Genomic DNA, 13276 nt, shown 5'->3' with positions numbered 1-13276 from the left:
TATTTGAGAAATAATTAGGGCCTCCTGTCTGCTTTCATCTCTCTGTGCATCATTAATACTCAAACTCCACTAAGTTTCAAGTTTTTTTAAAATTTTTAATTGTTTTTACTATCTCCTAGTTGACAAATCTTCACCACCAATTAGAGAAATAAATTGGCCTAATGAATTAATTACTAAAATTCACCTCTGCTGTTGCTGCCTCCGTGATGCTCATACATATTCAGAGCACCCCCTCTTTTCAGCAGTTTAAACAAAGCTGGAGGAGACCTCCTTTTCTGGTGATCACCAGGCACTGACGGAAAATTGCTTTCAGGTTTCAAGGGTCTGAAACTTTACCCACCACTGGAGAGCAATGGACATTTCTGTGAAGTATCTGTATTGAGAACTAACAGGTGATTTCAAACAAGACAAGGGTCTTGTTTATCCATAGACAAGGGTCTGGGTGGCCCACTCCGAAATCTCAGGCTGTGTCACTAATATGTCAGCAGGGAATGCACAGACAGACCCAGATGTGAGGTAAGGATCCTAGCAAGAGGGACACTTGGGTCAGGAATGTGGATCCCAGACCAGATGGGCTGGTTGGCTCACTTTCCAAAGGGGCTAGAGACATCACTTCTTTGAACCTTAGTATTCAGATCTGTAAAATCAAGATAATACTATTTATGCTTCTTGGGGCTGCTACGGGGGACTACATGGGGTTACATATGGAAAGAAGCTGGCACGGTATCTGCTGCTTTGTTCGTGCTCAAAAACGCTAGTATTTGAGCCATGCAAAGCAATGAAGCCCCGATACACGATGCCTGGCGGATGAGCCTCAAAACCATTATGCTAAATGAAAGAAGCCAGACACAAAAGGCCACATATTGTATAATTCCATTTATATGAAATGTCCAGAATAGGCGAATCCATGGAGACAGAAAGCAGATTAGCCGTTGCCAGGAGCTGGGGATGGGGAAGAAGCAGAGGAGCCTGCTTAATGGGTACAGGGTTTTCTCTTAGGCTGATAAAAATGTGCGGGAACCAGATAAAGGTGGTAGGTGCACAATATGGTGAAGGAATTGTAGACTTCAAAGATGGTTGATTTCATCTTATGTCTACGCATTTAACGTAAGTAAAAAAAAATAAAATTGTAAAATTTTTATTAATAACAAAAAAATTCGTGCTGGTTCGTCTTTCCCTACACACACCCTGTGTATCAGCTATCTCCTTCAGAAAGAATAAAGGGCCATGGGTCTCTATGGTTCCTGGCATTTCTGACATTCCTGGAGTCATGTCCTCTTTTGTTTTTTTTTTTTTTAAATTTTATTTTATTTATTTGTGAGAGGGAAAGAGAAAGAACAGGAGCTAGGGGGAGAGACAGAAGGAGAGGGAGAAGCAGACCTCCTACTGAGCAGGGAGCCTGACTCGGGGTTCGATTCCAGGATCCCGGGATCATGACCTGAGCCAAAGGCAGAGGCTTACTGACTGAGCCACACAGGTGTCCCCCTGGAGTCATGTCCTTAGTGAAATCCTACTATGAGTTAAGTCCTGTGCTGGCTGTCATGGAGACATAAAGGCAAAATGAAGGATGATGCCTGCCTTTAGGAAGTATACTGGTAAGTAGGCAGTAACAGAAAGACATGAGTTACTGAAGTAAGTGTACCCGATGAAGACAGAAGCAGATCAGAAGTACTTCAGAAAAGGTGACGGATGTGGGGTAGAATGACAGGAAGAGAAGATCGAGCAGTGTAGGGCCTGTTTAAGCTAGAGCCTCAAGCTGGAGAAGATTTGGCCAAGATAGGGTTGGGAAAGAAGAAGGAAATCATGCAATGTCCTTCAAATGGAAGGATAGCAAATGCCAAGTAAAATCAAATAGAATGCATCAAGTACACTAAGCTTAAGTGTCCAGCGCAAGGATTTTTTTTCCTGTTTGTACATACCCTTGTAACCACCACCCATGTCAAGACAGGGAATGTTTCTTGCCAAAAAAACCTGTATAAACTTTGAACAAGTCAAATTATTGAAACCTACCAGTTCTTTTCAGTAATGAGACAATATTCTCCAGCATAACCATCTATAATCAGGATGCATTTTATGTAATGATTTTATTTTTTAAAAGATTTTATTTATTTATTTGACAGACAGAGGTCACAAGCAGGCAGAGAGGCAGGCAGAAAGAGAGAGAGGAGGAAGCAGGCTCCCCGCTGAGCAGAGAGCCCAATGCGGGGCTCGATTCCAGGACCCTGAGATCATGACCCGAGCTGAAGGCAGAGGCTTTAACCCACTGAGCCACCCAGGCACCCCTATGTAATGATTTTAAATAAACCCAGGGCCGGATCTTATGTTGCATTTATTTCAAAGGTTCATGTGACTAGGCAAATTGTGAGCCCCTACATTTTTCAACATTTTCTCAAACTATGACACTTCCTTCTTCCTCTGATTTCTGAAACCCCCGTATGCCATCTCTGAATGACAGGAAACAAGCAATGAAGCCTCTTCATATTACGTTAAGTGCCACACCACCTTGCAGCTCGCAGAATAATCTAGGACACTGAGCTACCAGACACGTGGTGGAAGAAACACGTGCTGAATCCATGGCCATTTCTGAAGAGTTTCTGGAACACAGACACATCTAATAGGCAGGAGGATGGACACCTGACACAAAGGCAGCCATTTAAGTCCTAAGAAGCCTGCTGCTTCCTGAGTGTTCTCCATGTGGTACGAGGGGGTAAGATGCTCTTTGTTGAGGAGTCTGAATGAGACACACAGAGAGGTGACATACAATAGAGCAGAGCAGGAACAAAGAAGCACAGAGAGAAAAGCAAGCAGAAGCCATGACAGGGGAAGGGGGAAGCAAGATGTCACCGGCGACAGAGGAGGAAGACCACACTTAGTGAGAGAAGTGGGGCCAAGAACACTGAGGGGTGAGCAGGGCGCGCCAGGGTGGTTGCTCTTGGGTCACCTCAGAGAAGATGTTGGAATGCAAGCCACTGTCACTTCCTGACAGAGGGAACAGCCTTCCAGTTCTGCAGCTGCTAAGACCTGTCAGGGATTTTTTTTACGAGAAACACAATGCACAGAGAGAACCCAAGTGTATCTCTGGGTTTTTTTTTGAAAGCCAAAGGAGCATCACACAGATCTTAAGTGAAATTCAGTGAGAGTGTTTTTATAAATGCCTGGGAATAAGAAAGAGGTATCATCTTCAGGAAGAGGAATATGAATTATTCTGGGGAGAAAAGGAGATGTAAGATCAAATGCTAAATTGTCATAAAATAGGGAGCAACTTTGTTCCCCCCTTTCAATTAATTACCAGTGGAAAAAATGAGTTTAAAAACATGTAGATTTTGAGATGAGTGTACCTTATGAAGAGAGAAATAATCGGAGGAATGATTTTGTTTTTAACCCAGATAGATTTCACTTGACTAGCTCTGCCCCATACCCACCCAAACTGAATATACTACATATAAGGGACTTCTTGACAAGCGAAGATGACTAGCCAGGCAATGGAAGTGGGCTGCCTTGATAAAGGTTTTAAGTAAATTCAGTTCATTTATTCTATATTTCCATCCACTAGTTTTAGGGTCCTAGACCACTTTCCTTACGAGGGTGAGGCCTTGGACTTTAATACCAAGAAGAATTATGTTAAAACATATTTATTGTTCTAACCATCCATTGGAAGAATAGTCAAATCACATGACTTGCTATCCACAAAAGATAAAGTTTGATATATTTTTGGGGGGGGAGATAAAAGGAAAGTTCTAATCCAGAGGCCTTTGCATCTGTATCTGATCTTGTATGAACAAGAACTATGAAGCTTATTTAAAGCATTAATTTTTTTTTCTCCAGGAAAGACATCTGGCCTCCCATCTACCATTTTATTAGTCTACATTACTTCCTTGGAAGGAAAGATAAGTTTTTTTTGAGCGGAGAAATTAAAACACTATTATATAAAACACTGGAATGCAACAAGAGAATTTCAATCCCAGGGACAGAGTTTTGTTTTGTTTTGTTTTGTTTTGTTTTGTTTTGTTTTGTTTGATAGAATAGAATTGGCAAACAGGTTTCACCTCTCATGCTAGCTTGGATTAATGGATAATTAAGAGCCCAGTGTGGAGAAAAAATAAGGTTCCATCAAGGTTACTTAGGGCAAAGTGCTGAAATTTTTGAGTGGGGTCTCTTGAGTGTGGAGTATCTGCTATTCCTACACTAGGGGAATTGTTGTTATTAATACCATGGGAAAGAATCTGTGTAAATATCAGTGAAAGCTTTTATTTGCCTTACTGCTAAAGCAATCTGTGTTTATTACAGAGAGTCAGAAAGTACATATAGCTACAAATAAGACAGTAGAAACCATGACCATTTTTTTACCTAAAGATGTGGCAGCAATACTGAGAGATGTTCTCTCCCTTTTTTTCATCTAGGTATTATATTTCAAAAAGGGGTTGAGCCTGCATAGTTTTGCAACCTGATGTTTTAACCTTTATCATAATTCACGAAAATATTTCTATGTCATTTAAAATACCTCCCTTGTATTCCACTGTACCAGTTTAATGTAGTTTAACCACTACTCTTGTATATGATGGTGGTTTCTAATTGTTACTAGTTTTGGTAACCCTAATATCATGAATTTTATAGACGTATCCTTTGGCACCTATAAAATTGCCGTCAGGATAAATTTTTATGAGAATTGCTGAAACAAATTAAATGAAAGTACCTTTGATGGGAATTGATGAATAATTCTACTGAAATGCGATGAAAATTTATTTTCCACAAATTTTTAAAATTTGAAAGTATAAAAGATTTATTTATTTATTTGAGAGAGAGAGGGAGAGAGAGCGAGAGGAGGGGCAGAGGGAGAGAATCTCAAGCAGACTTCGGCTGAATGCAGAGCCCGACACAGGGCTGGATCTCACAAGCCATGAGATCAAGACTGAGCCAAAACCAAGAGTTGGACCCCCAGCCAACTGAGCCACCCAGGCACCCTTGAAAGTGTATTTTTAAATGTGCCCATGGACTGAATAACGGTACTAAGATTTCAGAGACCGATTAAGAATTTTGTTGTATAGGTTAGTAATTGCTCTCAAGAAACTAGTTTCTGCACACGAGATTACAATGAATCACATTAATGTCATATTTGAAACTATGTGGGTGGCAAAATACTTTTTTTGCACACAAAGTTATAATGGAAAAGTTACCTGCTTGTCACGAATATGTTGACTCATTATATGTGTCAGAACTTGCTACAGAGCTCTACTTTGAGACGTCACGGAGAAACTAAGAAAAAGTTCCTACAAACAGGAATGGCCAAGTTCTACACTGTGATCTCTGTTTCCAGGATGACCTGGTGTATATATTAAAACCAAACCTATTAAAATTACAGAAACAGTCCTGAAGCCTAAGTGGAAAATTTGATTTCTTCAGATTTTACTTTTAAACTGTAAATCTTCTTAAAGTAACAGCAGCTGAGGTATGAGTATGTTACATAATTACCCTCCCTCAATCAAACTCAACAACTTCCATTGGGTAAAAACATTATGCCAGACACAGCAGGTGCCAAGATTATTAAAACTTGGTCTTACCCATTAAAGTTACAATAAGGCTATTGGGAGAACAGCCAAACAAATATTTTGGGGGGAGGTCAGCATAACAAGTAATAATAGAAAGGATGCAAGTAAGTGTAAGACACAGAGACAGGGAAGGAACAAGCAATGCCTGTGATGAATAGTGAAGGTGTTATAAAGGAAGCATCTTTTTAGATGGATTCACTAAGACTGGGTTGGTGTGAGAGTTTTGATCAGAGTTTCTGCCTGCTCTTTGATAAGATTTTACATGTCTCTGTTCTAACCAAAACAGTCTGCTGGGAAAACAAAATATCTGAAATCAGCATTGATCATGGTATTTATCTATTTATTTATCCATCATCCTCTCTTTCTCATTCCCTTGTATTTTGTTGAGTTGACATTGTAATTAACACAGAGACTCAAACTCTCTAATGCACACTTGTGTCTCTTGTTTGAAATTCTCCAGAGAACGTTATCTACCTCTTTAATGTCATCAGCCAGTCAAGGAAGAAAAGAAAATAGCATCAGTAAATATTTTGGCTTTTCTTTACCAGTTGCTAACACATAAACACACACACACAATCACTTTTAGAAAGATACAGTCAAATAATCCAAATATTACTCATTCACTCCTCCATTCATGAACTACTCATTGGATAGCCATTCTACACTAAGCATTCTGTGAGGTTAAAAAAAATAAAAGCCCACATCTACAAGATCATTAAGCACTGGAAACTCTATGAAAGTACACATGTGTTACATCATCTTCAGAATCAGACTCTTTATGTTTTGGGAAACAGAGATTTGTTTGCTAAAATACTGTAGCATGGGAAGAAAAAATAAGAATCTTTGCGTTTTTAACTACAACAGCTGCTTTGGGAAAAAAGTCATCATAAAAATAGTTAAGCATGGAATGGTAATTGCTCATCTTGTCATCTGATTGCTAGATTAAAAACTCCAGATTTGTAATTGCAGTTATCATGCAAACAAATTCAAGATTCTGAAAATACATGTCCTCCTGGCTATGTTTTTTAAGGACAGTCATTTTTTTCCCAGGGAGTTTGAAGTATTTTAATCATTTTAAAGATTGAATTTATAGCACTTACTAGTGAAATATATCATGGAGACCTGATTTATTAAAAAATGCATTGTTTGATGAAATTATACTCTATGAAAGATAATTTCTAGTATTAAAGCATGCTATGAATGGCAGAAGTCGTAATTTTTAAGAGGCTTTTAAGAATCCAATTAGCATCATTTAAAATTTTCTGTTCACGTTTCTGTTATATGATAGACCAAGCCTTTATATTCCACTATATAATCATTCAAAAGATGCGAGATGATATCTTCCAGGGGGCCTTGAGTATTGCAATCCGGTCACACATGCTGCCAAAATTTTAGCCACGTGTAAAGCTTATTTTTGTTATAACGGAATATTCCACAATGACTGTCAGGTTGAGTTGAGAGGATATGTCACAAAGTGTGGAGGTGAAATGTGTGGTTAACTTCAAGCTCCAACATAGCGAAGTCCCCTCACTGGAGGACGGAGATGGGCCTCCTGGGTCCAGATGTGCAGAGAGAGCCACACACAGCTCTGCTCACGGTCCACAGGGCCTAGAGAGGAGCAAGTCACCAATAAAAGCTGGAGAGCTGAGGATGCTCACATGTACACGCAGCCACTGCTTCCTGGGGAAGGGTTTACCCTACAGCTAGCACTGACGTGAGTTGTTCCCGGTCTCTGCCTTTCTTTAAAATGCCTGCCAAAATGTCTAGAATTCAAAAGGACGGCAAGCACCTGAAGGTTGAGCACCACTGACCTTCATCTTTCAAGGGGCCCCAATCGTGTTCAGGCTCAAGTCTGGGTGAGTTTCCTCAATGCAGACTGTAGATCTTGGACAAGGGTCTTAGCCTCCCCTGCAGAGGCAACTTCATTTGTCAAATGAGGCTGTTGTATCTTCCTTCTGGGAGGTTTTAAGAGCTAAGGTGCCATTTTCTAAGTGCTGAGTATAGAGTAGACGCTCTGTGAGTTTCCTAATTTAGAACTCATTACCTTAAATTCTTTACGGCCAATCATGAGAAGCGTGAATTGGTCGCAACTTTAATTGCCTACCCAATCTCAAGCAAAGAAACCGATTAAAGCAAGGTTTTTGCACTTTATGGCTACATTTGAAATTATAGATTGGTTACTCTCACCAGTGTGACACACCCAAACCCTATTCTTTCTGCCTTTCATTTCTCTGCCCTTCACCCCTCCTCCCAGTCTGCTCGCTAAGAAAATTGGGCTTGTAAGATTATTTTATATCAAACATATGTGCATATCATCATGACTTGGTTTTATATTATAACTAAATAATACTCAAATCAATCAACAAATATCAGCGGTTCAAAATGGAATGCTAAGAGTTCAAATCACAGCTGGAGGACAACTGGGTAAATGTAGGCACACTGGTTTTAAAACTTAAATTTCATACTTGTCTGGGAAAAGGTTTTCTTTGTTTCTAGATACACCTTTGGATAAAACAACCATGCCAACTGCGATAGTACTATGGACTTTGCATTCTGAAAACATCACTTCCTGTCTCTGTGATGTTATTGGGTGTTAGAATTTTTTTTTCCAGAGATCAGACCATCAAAATGTTCTGAAGTCAATACCACAATATCAGACAGGCCCCTCCTAATAGAAGAGGCATGTGAGAATAAAAACTGGATTTATTTTATTAAAATATTAAAGCTATTCTCCCAAATTATAAGTGCTATTTCATTGCTTCTGATAACCTTCCAGATTCTGATGAATGACATCACTCACAAATTAGGAAAGTTTTATTTATTGCTTTCAATTCTATTTCTTAACAATATAGAGCAAATGACAAAATACCAAGACGGGGGATAAAACAAAGTCGAACACACACACACATGCCCTCCTTATCCTTGAGCATAACATCTACCGGGGTGACCCAACAGGTGCATATAAGTGGGAAATAAGGAAGAACCTTGCAAATGGCATGATAAAGACAGAGGCTGATGTAGGAGCAGAGCAGGGAATCAGAGACAACCTCATAGACACACCTCATATCTAAGCAATTTTTCAAAAAAAAATGTGAGCAGGGGCGCCTGAGTGGCTCAGTGGGTTGAAGCCTCTGCCTTCGGCTCAGGTCATGATCCCGGGGTCCTGGGATCGAGCCCCGCATCAGGCTCTCTGCTCGGCGGGGAGCCTGCTTCCTCCTCTCTCTCTGCCTGCCTTTCTGCCTACTTGTGATCTCTGTCAGTCAAAAAAATAAAGAAAATCTTAAAAAAAATGTGAGCAAATTTTAGCAGAAAGGACAGGAAAAAGCATTTCGAGTTTGCAAATGCTAGCACACATCAGAATCACCTGAAGGGCTTATTAAAACACAGATTGCTGGGACTTCCCTTCAGAGTGTCTCAGTCAGCAGATCTGAGGTTGGCCCAAATCTGCTTTTCTAGCAAATTCTCAGGTGCCGCTGATGTGTGGGTTCTGAGAGGATACTTGGAGATCAGGGTGAGAGCACAGAGACAAGCAAGTGGACCATATTCAGGGGACAGGGAGTTGTCTGGGTTAACTGGCATGTGGGACATCGCAGCTATAAGTAGGTTGACGTCAGAAAGTAGAAGGCATTGCATAATCAGAAGGACCACTACAAGTTTCTGAACTTGGGAAACTGTTCCATTCTTTGGAAGGAATCATTCTTTATAAAGAGATAAGCTGTAGCAGCGGTTTGTAGAACAAATCAGAAGGAGAAAATAGGACACGTGCTGCAAGAGAGGGTACAAGGACCTGAACCAGGATGTGAGACTGAAAAACAAGGGAGGGGGCAGCAGAGACATCATAACAATCCCTCTTACCTGGTTTGCCACTGCTACAATGTGTGGCATGAAGGAAAAAAAGGGGGACATGAAAGCTTCTTCTAGATTCAAGTGTGGTGATGGCAAAGACAACAGTGATGCCATGAGTCTAGAATGGGAGCCTACGCACATGACAGCGTGGTGGACCTACTGGTACAACTACTGGAAACTGAGGCCCAGTTAGATTTTAAACCCAGAGTGCGAACTCCAAATCTATATATTTGGGAGGCATACACTAGCCCTGAGGCTGGGTAGGATTTCTAAGCCACAGTAGAGAAAGAGAACTGGATCAAGTCTACAACACAAAGATAGATATGATTAGGGAGGAGGAAGAGGAAACTACGACACTGGCATCTGGGGAGTAGGAAGAGGAGGAGAAAGCAGCCTTATAAAGCCAACGGATGGAAGTTCCATGACAGAACTGTGGTTAGTTAACAGCAGCAAACACTACTACAATGTAAGGAAGCAAATAGGAGGCCATTCAAGTTGACGATCCACCATTAGTGTCTTTCTGAGCATGTCATGGCGGGCCAGAGCAGGGAATGAGGCATGAAGGGAGGTGACCGTGTAGAGGCTGTTGAGGCTAAGGAGGACTATTTGAGGCTGAGAGAATGTGAGCCAGAATTGGATACATACATACATACATACATGCATGCATACATACCTCATGCTTCTAGAAAAGTGAAGTCCTTGTGGCCCTTTGACCTCAAGTAAACCAGATCACTTAAGAAGAGATTTATTTTACAAAGGAGTTGAAGAGTTTGACACCTCAAAAAGCATTGTTAAGTAAATTCCATACTGTGTTAATTGATGGTTTCCAAGTGTGATATTTTCAAGAGTACAGATGAGTCATTTCTTCTGAAGTTTTCTGACTTAACTAATAAGAGAGTTTGATAAATTTTTGCCCCAGACATTACCAAAAAATGTTAAAAGCCCAATCCCAAACAACCCACATGTAACCAAAAAAGAAAATTCTTTTGCAACACATATGCTGAGGATAAGAGAGGTGAGATTCCAAACAGCACAGGAGGTAGTCATTGCTGTTACTGAGCAAGTCTGTAGCAAAACCCATGTAAATTACAATAAAGTTTCTGAATAAATTTCTATGGGTTAATGATTATTCATTTTTTTAGAATGTGTATTTTCATACTAGTGTGGTCAATTGATGCCTACTCTTAAGTGACAAAAAATAATACTTAATAAAATAATATTTATTAAAATTTCTATAAGAAATGATTTCATACAGCAAAGATCATTGTATAATGGGACCAATCATCATCTTTCAAATAAATCTGATTTCAGTGAATTCTCTCCTTTCAGGTATTTAAACTCATGCACTATGTTTTCTCATTTCCTAGGCTGTCAGCGCCTGAGTCATTCCAAGCAAGACAGAACATACGGGAAGAACTTGGGAAAATTGATGAGACAAAAGAATTTTCAAAGATATATAAACGTAAGTCAGACTTCAAAGCGCCTCTTAGAGGTCACTGAATAAAATGCAGAGTTGTTTTCTCTGAGCTAAATATGAGAATCATCACATAATTCAACTGGCATATAATTCAATGGACATTATTCCAAAAGAAGGTGAGAGACAACAAGGCAGTTCCAAACAATATTTTGCAAGTGATGGTAATCATCTTTTCCCCCTCTCTGCTTGACTTTGGCCAATTCTAGAATAAGGAATTCTTTTTAGCCCTCTGTGGAGGAGCAATTGCTCATTTGTTATTATTTGGAGTTTTACTCCATTCGCTGCAGCTTTTCTTTCTGGAGACATTAGAGCGAGGTTCTCATATGGAGAGAGGTGGGGAGGTAATTTTGCCTTCTGGAGGACATTGGCTGGCGATGGAGAGATTTTTGGTTGTTGCAATTGGGGGGGGTGCTACCTGCATCTGAAACCCAGTGATGCAGGTAAACATCCTACACTACCCAGTGCAGCTCCCACCCCTTCCAACAAATTATCTGTCCCCAAACGTCAGTAGTGTCTAAACTGGGAAACTCTGAATTAGAGCACAGCTTAGAGAAATTTAGAAAAGAGTATGGTGGCACTCCCAATGCTCCTAGCATGTTTCAGTATGGATAGACAGTAATGTGTTTCTTTTTCCTATTTATTGAAACTCATTTTAGACTCGAAGCTCAAGTGTAAACTCCCCATGCACTCTAGTCTGCCTCCTCCTTCCCCACTTCCCCCTGAAGGTAGGCTGGTCAGGGTTAGTGGTGCAGGTGCGAGGGTGGAAGAGGAGACCTAGAACAGACCAATCTCAGGTCTAAATTCCTCCCTCCTCCTCCCGGTCCTTAGGTCCTGATTAGTTTCCTTGCTTGGCTCAAAGGTACCAGACTTCTGTGGGTCACTAAGTGCAGCAGTACTGACACAAAGACTTTCCCGAAAGAGGACACACAGAGAAGTGATAAGATAATGAGACCATTCTCCAAAACCCGCAGATGCCTGCGCTCTTGCCATTTGCGACGACGTGGATGGAACTATAGGGTACTATGCTTAGCGAAATAAGTCAACTGGACAAAGACAACTATCATATGATCTCCTTGATATGAGGAAGTGGAGAGGCAACGTGGGGAGTTTGGGGGTAGGAAAAGAATAAATGAAACAAGATGGGATTGGGAGGGAGACAAACCATAAGAGACTCTTAATCTCACAAAACAAACTGAGGGTTGCCGGGAGAGGGGGCTAGGGAGAGGGTGGTGGGGTTATGGACATGGGGAGGGTATGTGCTATGGTGAGTGCTGTGAAGTGTGTAAACCTGGCGATTCACAGACCCATACCCCTGGGGCTAATTATACATTATATGTTCATAAAAAAATTAAAAAATTAAAAAAAAAAAGATAATGAGACCAAAGAGCAGCACAATTTTGCAGAGCACAGATAAGACAGTGCAGCTCGGTAGCAATTCACAAGTGAATGCACAAGCTTTGAAAGGGCAGCCTGATATTTTAACATGCACGCTCATCTTCACTGTCTAATGGAATGTGTCTCCTCCTCCCTGAAAAGCCACACAGATAAGCGATCTTCACATAAGATTTTTATTTTGCCATTCTCTCACCTAAGAACAGAGAATGAATTAAAAACCAATTTTCTCTTAAAAAAGGAGAATAAACCCCCAAACTCACAGTCACTTTAAAATTTCTCCTCTCAGAATAAAATGATAGTGATGAGGATCTTGGGTGTCAAGGGCTTTCCTGGGGAAGACAGTCAATGTTGAGTTTAGAGACCTAATCAATTGCTATGGGTTTAAGCTTAAGAGTATTTCATTGATTCTACTATGTGCATTTTAAGAAACACTTTAACATTTCAGGAAGCAAGATGCATCTTATAATTGATGACATAAGACAGCATTGTGTCACGGTTTAATTGGTTTTCTCTTTTTTCGTGACAGATAAAATAATGGTACATCCTATGATTGATAGCATTTTAGATTTAATGAAGTCAGTAGTCAGTGTTTTCCAAATTTCTTAGGATCACTTGGATCAGGCCAGTCATCTCTAAAACTGCTTTTTTTTTTGACACTTGTAGATACATCTTTTCTTTTTAAAATTAGCTTCTTGTTCAACTTCTCTTTTGCCTAGTTATATAGTCCATTTGCCAGAACATAAAAATAATTAATTTTGCATGTAGCTTTTTGTTCCTAAGCCTTCTTTTCTTTTTTCTTTTACACTATCATAAACTGCTAATGAGGGCTACAAACTAATAAAGAGTAAATAATACTTATTTTTTCTTCAATAAATAAGTTAGGCTAGAAATAGAAGAGCGTAGGTGGAAGTTAGTATCTACTCATCATCTTTGGCATTAACTGGCTATATAAGTTTAATTATATAATATATAGCTCCATTTCCTATGATTCAAGGGGTATATAAATTTAAAG

The 13276-nt window shown here is 40.0% G+C and overlaps 1 protein-coding gene and 1 long non-coding RNA gene across 6 annotated transcripts in view; one reads left to right on the top strand and one right to left on the bottom strand.

Annotated features, from left to right (window-relative positions):
- PHACTR1 (phosphatase and actin regulator 1) overlaps positions 1-13276 on the bottom strand; it is a 558358-nt gene that overhangs the window by 450408 nt on the left and 94674 nt on the right. The window lies entirely within an intron of this gene.
- Positions 2786-11877, top strand: LOC116869943. 2 transcript variants are annotated; one of them, XR_004383155.1, is made up of 3 exons: positions 2786-2903; positions 10760-10854; positions 11841-11877. It is a non-coding gene; the product is annotated as an uncharacterized LOC116869943 (long non-coding RNA). The 2 variants fall into 2 exon arrangements; XR_004383154.1 differs by having other exon boundaries at positions 11729-11843.

This window comes from Lontra canadensis, unplaced genomic scaffold (assembly GCF_010015895.1).
Source record: "Lontra canadensis isolate GAN:19392208 unplaced genomic scaffold, GSC_riverotter_1.0 scaffold21, whole genome shotgun sequence".
Lineage (NCBI taxonomy): Eukaryota > Metazoa > Chordata > Mammalia > Carnivora > Mustelidae > Lontra > Lontra canadensis.
This window is presented reverse-complemented; position numbering and strand designations above follow the sequence as displayed.